Here is a 10,608-nt window from a genome sequence, read left to right as displayed (position 1 = left end):
TAAAAATAAACTATAAAAAAAAAAAAGAGAAGAGGATAGAGAAAGATAGCAAGTGAACAATAGAGGGGATGTTAGTGAGAAACAGATATGGTTTATTATCTGTTGAAGATGACGTGTATAGTATTCTAGGGACCAGCAGTTGGAAGAATGGCTGTGTCGCTGGACTCCCATGTAGTCGACCATGGTTCGAGTCCTGGACCCAGTGACTTAAACTGACACTGGGTGCTTTTGCATGCGTGCCCAAGATCCTGAGAGGAGAATGGAGGAGAAGGGATTGCAGCGTGGCTGTTCCCCGATTTCTCACTTTCTGTCTCTCTGTATCCTCTTTCTGGCAAGCGAACACTCCCTATAGCAAAAAAAAAAAAAAAAAAAAAAAAAAAAGTTCTACCTTATGATGGGAACAAGCAGCACAGTGCAGAGTAGAGCACAATGGAACTCACAGTTGTGCATATGTAAGAATCATTGTCTGCCTGATCCTGCTTTCTTCCATTTTGTTAGCTACCATCTTGTCCACAGAAATAACCAATTCTAGGGACCAGCAGTTAGCTTAATGGCTATGTTGTTGTACTTCCGTGTAGTCGACCACAGTTCAAGTCCTGGACCCAGTGGCTTAAACTCACGCTGGGCACGTGTGCGTGTGTGCCCAAGATCCCGAGAGGAGAATGGGGGAGAAGGGATTGTGGCATGGCCATCCCCCCTGGGGGATGATTTCTCACTTTCTCTCTCTCTGTCTCTATCTGTCTCACTGGTGAGCACACACACCTTATAGCAAAAACCTCTCCAGAAAAAAAGAAAAAAGAAAAGAAATAACCAACTCTAGAAATAGTAATTAATGCAGTTCATTTCTAAACATGAATATGAGTGACCAGGCCTTGAGAAAGGCAAATGCACTTTTCTCTAGGTGCTTGGATATAGTGATTCCTTTTATTTGATTTTGAGTATGAGAGACAAAGTTTGGAATTTAAAGAAAATATTTTTCCCATTGGTCTGGCCCAAAAAGGTGGGACATTGGGAAGTGGGGGGGATAGAGCTAGTAGGCTATAGGTGGGTTTTCTATGTTTTGAAAAAGGATCAGTAAAGAATATACTTTAACTGATAAGTGATAGAGATAAGGGGGCTTGTATATGTCACCAGATACCATCCCATTGACAGGATGTAGGAAGAGTCCTGTTATCAAATGGGCCAAAATGATTTGTTAATGTTTGTGTGACTCACCCCAGGCCCTCTGTTAGGGATTTTTGGAAATAAGAAAAAGCAGTCAGATTTCTGTCCTCAGTCTGATAGTAAACTTTTATTAAAGTCTTTATCGGGGGAACCAGCAGTTAGCTTAATGGCTCCCACGTAGTCGACCGCGGTTCACGTCCCGGACCCAGTGGCTTAAAACTCACACCGGGTGCATGTGCGTGCGTGCCCAAGATCCCGAGAGAGAATGAAGGAGAAGGGATTGCAGCGTGACTATCCCTTCTGGAGGGTGATTTCTCACTTTCTGTCTCTACGTCTCTCTCTGTCTGTCTGGGGAGTGCATGAGCCCTATAGCGAAAACCTCTCAAAAAAAAAAGTCTTTATGGGATTGTCTGCTTTGGTTTTAGTCTCAGAACCCAGTACAGCACTTGTCCTGATAGAGGCATTTAAGTAAAACCTATAACTAATATCATATGAATAGTTAAAGGTTAAGATTGGAAGCAAGGTAAATGCGACTACTCTCATTACTTTTCAACTTATATTGGAAGACTTAAGTAGTGTAATAAAGGAAGAAAAATACATAAAAGCCATAAATATTGAAAAATAGTAAACCTAAAATTATTCACAGGTAATATGATTGTAAATGTAGAAAATCCTATGAAAACACAAAACAATAACTAATAAGTGAGTTAAGAATGGTATTACATAAGATCCATATTGTAAATCAATTTTATTTCTATATACTAATAATGAACAATCAGCATAAAATTTAGAAAATATACTTTACAATATTTTCAAAAACCATCATATACCTAGGGTAAAATTTTATGAAAACATAATATTTCTACACTGAATACTATAAAACACAGCCTAGAAAAATTATAATAATAATTATATATTATAAGTTATAATGCCCATTTTTCCCATATTTATCTATATCTTCAATGCAAAGCCTTCCAAATTCCAGCAAGTAGAGGCCAGACTGTGGTACAGTGGTAACACACCTAGACTCATGAGTCTACGGAGCAAGACCTCCCTCAGCACACAAAGTATAAGCACATATGATTATGATCCAAGCCAATTTAGTCTAGGGGTGAATCATGGCAATAAAGACCCTGTGTGTGTTGGCTGGGAGAGACTATCTCTGTCTCTCCTTCTCCATCTCTTTCTCTCACTCTATTTTTCTCTCATGGAAGAAAGAAATTAATAAACTTTTTTTTTTTTTGGAGAGATTTTCACTGTAGGGCGCATGCGCTCGCCAGACAGACAGAGAGAGACATAGAGACAGAAAGCGAGAAATCACCCCCCAGGGGGGATGGTCACGCCGCAATCCCCTCTCCTCCATTCTCCTCTCGGGATCTTAGGCACGCACGCACACGTGCCTGGCGTGAGTTTTAAGCCACCGGGTCCGGGACACGAACCGCGGTCGACTACGTGGGAGCCCAGCGACATAGCCATTACGCTAACTGCTGGTTCCCATGAAATTAATAAACTTTTAAAAATTCCATAAAGTTAATAATTACAAGTTAATTCTTCTTTATATAAAATGCAAAAGATTTAAATAATAGCAAGTTATTTCTAAACCTTATATGGAAAGCAACAGATATTGAATAGACTAAACGATCTTGAAATAGAAGAATAAGGAGGACTTACACTGCCTGATTTAAAGACTTATAAACCACAATAGTCAAGATAATGTGGTAATAACATAGGATCCCAAATCAATGAAAAAATGAGTCAAGAAATAGACGCTGATATACAAGGTCAATTTATTTATTTATTTTAAACACAGCAATGAGTTAATGGGAAAAAGACATTTTAGCAAACAGTGCTGGAACGACTAGATATCTATATGGAAAAAAAGTAATGATAAACCTGAATCCCCAATTTACTCTACATACAAAAATTAATTTTAAATATACCATAGACCTAAACAAAAACCCAGAAGCTTCTAAGAGAAAACACAGGACACAAAAAAATATCTTTGCCACCTTGTGGTAGGCAAAGATACTTCGGACAGGACACAAAAAGCTTAAAAATGATAAAAGAAGAAATTGATAAACAGGATTTCATCAAAAATGAAATGTTCTACTTATCAAAAGATACCATTAGAAAAATGAATAGGCAAACTATAGATTATGAAAATATATTTGGAACATATACATTTGAAAAACACATATAACCAGAATATATTCAGTTATCTGAAAATTCGCAACTTGTTTTTCTAGCAAAAATGAGTTATGACATTTCCAATGACTATATATATGTGTGTGTATATATATGTATGTATTACACACACACACACACACACACACACACACACACATGCATATAATCATATAAGAATAAAAATATAGGGAACCAGCAGTTAGCATAATGGCTATGTCGCTGGACTCCCACGTAGTCGACCACGGTTCACGTCCTGGACCCGGTGGCTTAAAAACTCACGCGTGCGTGCCCAAGATCCTGAGAGGAGAATGGAGGAGAAGGGATTGCGGCGTGACCATCGCCCCTGGGGGGTGATTTCTCGCTTTCTGTCTCTATGTCTCTCTCTGTCTGTCTGGCAAGCGCATGTGCCCTATAGCGAAAACCTCTCCCCCCCAAAAAAAAAGAATAAAAATATAAACAACTAAATAAAAAGGGCAAAATGCTTAAACACTTTATAAAAGAAAATAAGCAAATGGCCAGTAACTATGTGTCAGTGCTCAAGATCAAGAAAATGCAAGTTTAATTTCACTATATAATATCACATCACACTCAAACAAAATAAATAAAATTTTAAAAAAATCTAAACACTAAGTGTTGGCAAGGATGTGAAACAACTAGAAGTCTCACATTGGTGGGAATTGTTTTTTTAATAAATTTATTTATTCATTTAGTATTTATTCTAATTTGACCAGAGAGGGACAGAGTGATGGGGGCGGTGAGAAAGCAAGCCACCAGGTCTGGAACTCGAACTGCAGTTGACCATGTGGGAGTCCAGTACCCTTAACCACCACACCACCTGCCCGCCCCTGGTAGGAATCTTAAATAGTGCAAATATTTTGAAGAATTTTATGTAAGTTTCTTATAAAGTTAAATATATATTTACCTTGGAAAGCTGGAATTTTTTCCTTTTTTTTTTTAAGAGTTTTTTTGCTACAGGGTATGTGTGCTCATTGGAGAGACAAAAAAGGAGGAAGTGAGAAATCACTCCCCTCCCTCCCCAGAGGGGATGGCTATACCACAATCCCTTCTCCATCTCCTCACAGGAACTTGAGGGATGGCTATACCACAATCCCTTCTTCTCCATCTCCTCACAGGATCTTGAATATGCAAGTACACATGCCCGGCATGATTTTAAGTCACCAAGTCTGGAACTCAAACTGCAGTTAACTACATGGGAGTTCAGTGACATAAACATTACACCATCTGCTCATCCTGTAAAGCTGAAATTCTACTCCAAGTATTTATCCAGGGGAAATATCCTAAGTATTTATCCAGTTGCCTTAACTATCATGCAACCAGCTGACCCATTATATGTTAATTATATGTCAATTAAAACTTGTAAAATTTTAATCCAACAAGCATATATTCAAAAATCTACTATTTTGAAGGTAATATGTTATACTGTGAAATTTCATATTTTTTACATTGAATAGAAGGTAGATATACACCGTTAGTCAGGTAGCCCCATTTCTGCCAGCATCGGTTAGTAATAGGCACTTAAACAAAATTGTTATTCATACCCAATGTGCGATTAGTATATATTTTTGTTCTTAAAACTCAGAAAAAAAAAAGCAACAATAGCTAGATATATTCCTAAGGAATAAATGTATACTCCTGCAAGAAATTAGTTTATTTGAAATGAAAGTCCAGTGCATTTAGGCAGGCAGAAAATACTGGATGGGGACAGAGGTGATCCAACAGAAGAAGGGCATGGTTAATCACACGTATGCCCTTTGTTTAGGATGCCCTGTGACCTCTCCTATAGGTAAAGTGACTGTCTTTATCATTGTTGGCACTCACTAATCCCAGCAAATGTTCCATCCCAAAGATCACAGATTTACCTAATTAGCATTAATTTAGCAAGTATATTGTGAGAAACTAACATACTTTTTTTTATTTTTAAAGAGTTATTTACTTTATTTTATTTGTTCATTCATTTCTTTTAATTTGACCAGAGATAGACACACACACAGAGAGAGAGAGAGAAAGTGAGAAAGCAAGCCACCAGGTCCATGACTTGAACCATGGTCAGCCAAACTTGTAAAATTTTAATCCAACAAGCATATATTCAAAAATCTACTATTTTGAAGGTAATATGTTATACTGTGAAATTTCATATTTTTTACATTGAATAGAAGGTAGATATACACCGTTAGTCAGGTAGCCCCATTTCTGCCAGCATCGGTTAGTAATAGGCACTTAAACAAAATTGTTATTCATACCCAATGTGCGATTAGTATATATTTTTGTTCTTAAAACTCAGAAAAAAAAAAGCAACAATAGCTAGATATATTCCTAAGGAATAAATGTATACTCCTGCAAGAAATTAGTTTATTTGAAATGAAAGTCCAGTGCATTTAGGCAGGCAGAAAATACTGGATGGGGACAGAGGTGATCCAACAGAAGAAGGGCATGGTTAATCACACGTATGCCCTTTGTTTAGGATGCCCTGTGACCTCTCCTATAGGTAAAGTGACTGTCTTTATCATTGTTGGCACTCACTAATCCCAGCAAATGTTCCATCCCAAAGATCACAGATTTACCTAATTAGCATTAATTTAGCAAGTATATTGTGAGAAACTAACATACTTTTTTTTATTTTTAAAGAGTTATTTACTTTATTTTATTTGTTCATTCATTTCTTTTAATTTGACCAGAGATAGACACACACACAGAGAGAGAGAGAGAAAGTGAGAAAGCAAGCCACCAGGTCCATGACTTGAACCATGGTCAGCCATGTGGGAGTGTCCAGCACTTTAACAACCATGTCACCTGTTGGTCCCCAAAACTAACATACTTTCGACACTGGGTAGTCTCACTTAATTCTCACTGATTTAGTTATTGCAATGAGGGAGTGAAACTCTGGAATAATGTGGCATTAAGTTACCCTGATTAGTTTTTATACATGTTTTTGGGATTTTTTTTTTTTTACCGTTCCTTCTCAATTTAAGTATTTTGTTTCAAAATGAAATCAATGAATTAAATATTTTCTTAGATTATGCCTAGAATGATTATTATCAGACTATCTTTGCATTTGTTTATTCCATTTATTCATTCTTCTAGAAGCTTTCTGTGGTTAAGGATGTATTGTGCATCATTATACAGTCCAACCTGGAAATCATGGAGATAAATCATTGGTACACAATTAAGTTAATGCTCAATAAACATTCATTGAGTGAACTAATGAAAGAACAAAAGTTCTGATCATAGAGAGCCAACATTTCATAATTTCCTATCCAAAATCCAACTGAACATGGTTCAAAATACTTATAATTAATATCATGTGTTTGGGATTAGTCTCCACAGCCTGAGAACTGGGTTCCATCACTATAATTCTTAATACCTTGGGTAAGTTTCTTAATTTTTCTAAGTCTCGGTTTTATCCTTTATAAAATTTAATAATTATTGTAAAAATAATGTGCAGAAATCATCTTGTAGCCAACCTGGAAAAATCTCACAATTATTACTATTTGTTGCTATTATAATTTTAACTGTCAGAGGACATGTATGCTTACCAGAGGGAGACAGAGAAACAGATAGAAGGATCAAGCACCGCCCAATGAGACACGATCATGACACATTCCCTTTCTTTCTTTTTTTTTTTTTTTTGCTTTGTTGTAGTTTATTATTTTTTATCTTGAATAAAGTCATAGAAAATTGTTTGGTTTAGCTCTCAGCAGCCCGCTCCTGAGCTCTGAGGAAGCTTCCTTCTTCTGGGCTACCTGATCTTTCTTTTGGGCAAGGGACATCTTGGGACGATTCCACCTCTTCTTTTTAATTTCTTTCTTGGGTTTCCTTTCATAGACTGAGTTCTCTCGTATAGCGGTGTGAGCTTTCTTAAACATCTCCTCCATCATGTCTGGAGTTACACTGTTCTTTATGCACTGAGAGAACTATTTCTTGTAGGCATCTTCATCTTCTTCCATTAGGTAACGCATGTAGTCTGCAATGTTCTGATCCACGATGTGCTTCCGATGGACTTCTGCATTAAATTCATTGCTTTCAGAATCATAACCAGGGAATCGTTTGGTACTGTGAGGGATAGATAAGCCTCCATCCACCGCTCCCTTCAGGGCCCCAGAAACTTTATTGCCAGTGGTGGTTCTAGCAAGGCCTGCAGGTGAAGCAGGCGAAGGCACCATGTTGACTGTCAATGCTTTCTACATTATACTCATCTCCAGTCACTTCCACTTGACCTTAATAGATCTTGTCCATGCCAAACCTATTGAGAAGCCTGCTGGCCAGCAGCAGGCCAGTACAATATGCTGCAGCATAATTTGTCAGGCCCACCTTCACACCATATTTGGGTAGTTCATGTGCATAAGTTGCGCAGACTATCACATCCCTTTCAATACAGGCATAAGCAATCTGACAAATGATCTCTCTGTTAGTTACACGAACTATCAGCCTGTATTTGGGTGTGTTGTACTTATTTTTATCCTGGATCACCAAGCATTTCCAAGCATAGTAATCAGTTTTACCCTCTCGTTGTCTTCTAAATTTCATTTGGTATCTCTTAAAGTAGGCCTTATTCTTGATAACTTGAACAAATTCCATCCTGCGGAACACAGACCTGCAGCCATGGCTGACCTGCAGGCCCACAAGCACTGGGGAAATAAGCAGCACAATCCCTTTTCTTGCTCTCTATCCCTTCTAAATTTTGGGCACTTCACCTGTCATGTTTTTTAAGCCAGTGGGTCCAGGATTTGAACTACAGTCAGCCATGGAGGATACAGCTACCTTAACCACTAGACTATGGAGCAAGTCACTGCTACTACTATTTTCAAGGCATTTTCCATTGTTGTTTTTTGTATTATTGTTGTTATAAGACAACAGCTAAGAGCACAAATCCTTTAGGTTATTCCCCAGTTTTTTGGTTTTCATATCTGTATCTATTACATAGGGTTGTTATGAGTATCAAACAAGTTAACAGGTGACATCCCTATAGTATAAACACCAGTAAATTGTTTATTCTGGTGGTGGTATGAAGAGATATAGTCAACTGGTTCTAGTGTATATAACTTATAAACTAGGGTTTAAATCCTCTGCCTCTTACTTAACTATACAGGAAGTTTATTAAACATTCTATACCCCAGCTTCCTATATGCAGAGAGAAAAGAGTGCCCATCACATAAAGTTATAGTTAGGAAAAGATGAGAAAATACATATAAAGCACTTATATTAGGGCCCAGCACTGAGTAAGCATGTAACAATGTTGGCTGATATTGTTGTTTTGGTATGGTTATCATCAACATCATCATCATCTCTGCAAAAAATATTTGTATTTAAAATTGAAATATTATAAGATAAAAGCCTTGTCCATAATGAAGACATTGGAAAAATTCTCAAAGAGCATTGTTAGTTCACAAATGTAGTAGTTCACAGCTTTAAGGTCCTAATTCTCTGAGCTTTCCTTTCATTTTTTGTATCCATCTAGATAGTTCCCACTATCAAAGGCAATTGTTCTTCATTAACTTTGGAGGCCATTTTCTTACCAATTCAGTCATTACTTTAAAACTAAAAATATAACAACTGTAAATCCCATCTCATGACGATCAAGATATGTGAGTTCTGTTCCTGACATCACCACTAAATTGGATGTCCTTGGCTAATTCATCATTTCTCTCTCTTGTGCACATTCTTCCTCAGTAAGTATGTTCACAAATTAATCTGCAAACTTACATATACCTAAGTCTTCAGGTAAAGAAGAAACCAACTCTGAGCAATGAACAAATACTCTACATTAGTTGTATATAATTACCACCATTATAATTTTGAAGAGCCTCATCAAGGATGTAGCAGGAGTTGACTCTCAGCATTATGGCCAATCTGGTCATTGAGAACTCATGCTCCCTTATCTCTGCTTAGTATGTAGGCATTCATAAGTAGTCACCAGAAGAAGTAGATATATAATTAAAGAAATCCAAAACTGAGCTAAAACATATTAATACGTTAGAAATCATTGGATTCAATTCCTCATTCTATCAAAACAGAAGTAAGAGATGTTAAATAACTTGGCTAAGGTCATCAGTTTACTGGAGGCAAATTTAGCAGTCAAGTAATAGCAGTTATATTATCTTCTATTCAGAAAGACCATTACAGTTTAGAGAGCACTTTCAGACATTTTATTTTATTTGATCCTCATGGCAACAATGAGATAGACAGTATTATCATCTGTCTATCTATAGTAAGGAAACCAGCGTAGATAGGTAAAATGATTTGACCAAGGGAATACAGCTTGAATATAGCAGAGCAGAAATCAGAACTCTGTTCCCTCCAGATTCCTATCCCCTGCTTTCTCTGTTCTCTTAGACTATATAATCAAGTTATCAAACAGAGAAAAAGTTATTTTTCAAGTGTGTGGCTTTATTATTTGCTTTGTGTTAGGAAGAATATAGAATATCTCCTGTGCATTTTTCTGGTATTTTAGAGACAAAAGGATCTTTGAGCCTTTATCTACTTATCCTCCTGCATCAAAGCAGGATTTCATATAAATCATATAGGGCAGACAAGGCATCTATTTGAAGATAAGTATTTTTCAAAATTTTAAGAAATGCAGTTTCAGTCAATGTAATCCATAATATGTTTTTAACATTAACCAGATTGACAAATCTTTTATGCTTTACCTAGTCTTTCATGGAATTAATATAAAACCAAGATTTCCTTTATATTCTAATTCAGAATAATTCTACTACTCTAAAAGTGATGGCTATATATAACTACTGATATATATTTTATTTAATAAAAACAAAAAGTCTGACTCTGTGGCACAGTGGTTAGGCACTGACCAGAGGAAGCTATATCCTACATGGTGACCAAGGTTCAAATCCTGGCTCTGTTGTCTACAACTGGGTCTGTGTGTACATGTCTAAAATCTTGAACAGATGCAGCATTAGAGAAAGAAAAGATTGTGTTGTAACCAGGACCTGTCAGGGAACAGGTTCGTTCTCTCTCTCTCTCTCTCTCTCTCTCTCTCTCTCTCTCTCTCCCTTTCTCTCTTTCTCTCTTTCTCTCTCTCTTATTTCTAGATGTATTATCATAAATAAAACAGAAACCTTAAGGGAAAAATATTAAAAATAATTAGTGGTTTAAATACCTACAAAGGGCCCAGGTTAACTGAATCCTATCACCTTTTCCTAGACTACAGTGATTGGGCAATACCAGGCATGTAATCTAATGAGGGCCTATGAGACAACAGAATATGAGGCTTCTAGGGAC

At 36.8% G+C, this 10,608-nt stretch overlaps 1 pseudogene; it reads right to left on the bottom strand.

Moving 5' to 3' along the window:
- Positions 1–7,056: 7,056 nt before the first annotated feature.
- Positions 7,057–7,947, bottom strand: LOC102477874 (60S ribosomal protein L5 pseudogene; annotated as a pseudogene).
- Between the last annotated feature and the right edge of the window lie 2,661 nt (positions 7,948–10,608).

This window comes from Tupaia chinensis, unplaced genomic scaffold (assembly GCF_000334495.1).
Source record: "Tupaia chinensis unplaced genomic scaffold, TupChi_1.0 Scaffold000263_1, whole genome shotgun sequence".
Taxonomy (NCBI): Eukaryota; Metazoa; Chordata; class Mammalia; order Scandentia; family Tupaiidae; genus Tupaia; species Tupaia belangeri.
Note: the sequence above shows the minus strand (reverse complement) of the source record. Positions and strands in the feature narration are given on the sequence as shown.